Source organism: Eubalaena glacialis, chromosome 2 (assembly GCF_028564815.1).
Source record: "Eubalaena glacialis isolate mEubGla1 chromosome 2, mEubGla1.1.hap2.+ XY, whole genome shotgun sequence".
In the NCBI taxonomy this organism is placed as follows: Eukaryota; Metazoa; Chordata; class Mammalia; order Artiodactyla; family Balaenidae; genus Eubalaena; species Eubalaena glacialis.
In genome coordinates, this window is record NC_083717.1 from 94,482,827 (window position 1) to 94,485,600 (window position 2,774).

The following is a 2,774-nucleotide window of genomic DNA, read 5'->3' on the forward strand; positions in this document are numbered from 1 at the left end:
TCCACAACCATGAAAGTCTCACTCCCCATTCCCTCCCACTGCCCCTGGCACCGATATCCACTTCAGTCACTGAGTTGTCGACTCCAGGGCACCCACTGGAGTGGAATCCTGCAGTGTTTGCTGACGGGTCATTTTGGAAGAGCTGACTTTCAGTCTGAAGCTCTGTCTGTTTGCATCTGAAGATTCTGCATTTAAGGAGAGGGTGTATGAGGAAGGGGGTGTATGAGGGACAAAGGTGTCCGGGGTGCAGATGAGCCAGGACCTGACCAGCTGCCTTTTGGGTCCTCTGGTCCCATCTCTTGGTCTGTGCCTCATCTGCATCATCACTGTCACCGCTGGCACCCCTGGGGTGTTGTTGTCTGAGTGAGACTCCCCTGGTGCCCCTGCTCTCCTCCCCTCCTCCTGCTGGTTGGGGACGGAACTACTTGCTGTGTGGGCTCTATTCCTGAGGCATGAAGGACCCTGTAGCATGGACCTGCAGAGTGTGGGGTGTGGTCCCAAGAGCATGGGTCCCACATAGGACACAACATCGGGGCGTGACAAGTGCTAGGGCTGCCTCATCACTGACAGGGAATGTTGCCCAGATCCTGCTCGGGAGGGTGTGGTGGGTGGCCTGGGACCCTAGAGGCCCCATTCCTATCCTGGAGCTTGGAGAGTGCATCCCCATGGGCTCCAGATTCACCCCATATCTCAGCCATATCCCTCTGTCCTGTCTTTGAACTCAGGAAAACGAGCTCTCTTGTCCACAACATAGGCCTGGTCCTGTTGGTATTAGGATTCTTTAAGTTAGGCGTCCTGGGATAGCAGCTCTTTTTAGGTCTGAGAAGGAACAACTCAGGAGTGTACAACAATTTCAGATGAAACTAATATTCAATGACTATCTCTAACTACTCGGTTGTTGACTTCTATTAGTCATTATTCTCCTGGTTTTAGCTCTGATGTGGGAATTACAGAGGAGTCAACATTTAAATCTTCATAATCTGTGTATTTGTAGCTTCAGTATCATTACTGACCCATAGTTTTTATGGTTTGGGAAGAGTTATTGATTTCATGTATCATGTAAAGGATTCACAATGATGATAGGGCAATTAAGATTACAATAGTGGCTAGTAAATTGTTCACATTTTCTCTAACTGTGCATCTATGTATGCATGTGAGTTAGTTTAGATGTCAATATTAGTGAAATGATATAGAGGACTAGAGAACTTATTTTAAAAATCACTATTCATGTGTGATGATGAAAATGTAAAAGTTCTTCCATAATCGGTGATGTTGTTTCTTGAGAGCCTAGATGAAATTGATATGCCTTAGTGATATACAGGATTTTAGCCTATGATTTAACTTTGACAAAGCTACATCACTTTTTACTTTTATCTCATTTACTGAGAAAGACATAATTGTTATGGTGTTGGCTTGAAACTGGTTGAGAAGGACTTGAGTCCTTCCTTATTTTACATTTACATAGGTAGGATCTTGAAACATAGGATATGGTGGAGGGCATTCGTGTAACCTTTCTAGGTTAAGAGTAGCAATTTCCACTGCTATGACTTCTTGTTTAGACGCAAATGCTTTTCAAAGTATGAAGATTATTAGCATTACTGCTGCTACTGAGATGAATGAGCCTAAAGACAAAATATTTCATGTGGTGTGTGCCTCAGGGTACTCAGACTAATGTAGTGACATCCCTGAGAGGCCAAGAAAGTGCTGCAGGAAGTCATATTTACTACTACAAATATACTTGTGAAGTGAATTTTTGCTCATGCTGAGTTAACTGTATAACCTGAGAATAGTGGGAATCAGTGTAGGAAGCCTCCTGCAATAGTGAAAACTGCTTCCATGGACATTAGGTCATGGAAGTGTGCTACTACATAGTATGTATCCTGGAGGACAATGTCTGGGGATGAGTTGACTAAGATGATTCCTGTCAAACCACCTACTGTAAAAAGAAAAACTAAAGCCTAAAACTCATAATATAGTGGGAGGTCATATAATATTACCTCCGTGAACAGTTGCTAACCAGGGACTTCCCTGGTGACGCAGTGGTTAAGAATTCGCCTGCCAATGCAGGGGACACGGGTTCGAGCCCTCGTCTGGGAAGATTCCACATGCCGCGGAGCAAAAAGCCCGTGCACCCACAAGCCACAACTACTGAAGCCCACGCGCCTAGAGGCTGTGCTCTGCAGCAAGAGAAGCCACTGCAATGAAAAGGCCGCACACCACACGAAGAGTAGCTGCCGCTCACCGCAACCAGAGAAAGCCCAAGTGCAGCAAACAAGACCCAACGCAGCCAAAAAAAAAGAAAAGAAAAAGAAAAAGTAAATAAAGAGTTGCTAATCAGCTAGATACTTTTAGTCCTGTAGGGATAGAAGTAATTACGGTAGCTGATGCAAAGTATGCTCCTGAGTCGACAGCTATCCCTATGGTAAACATATGATGGGCCCACAAGAGAAATCCTAAAAAGCCAGTGAACATGACTCATACTATTCCCAAATAGCTGAAAGGCACTTTTTGTCCTAAATAGTATGTAATGATATGTGAGTTTATAACAAACCCTGGTAGGCCATGAATACAGACTTCAGGGTGACCAAAGAGTCAAAATAGGTTTTGGTATAGGATTCGGTCTCCTATTTAGGTGTGTTTTAATAATGACCCTCCTGCAGGGTCAAAGAAAGTAGTGTTTAGATTTCTATCTCTTAACAGTATGGCAATTCTGGCTGCTCGGACTGAGATTGGTAATTATAGTAATATGGCTATAGTTGGGGAAGATTAAACAA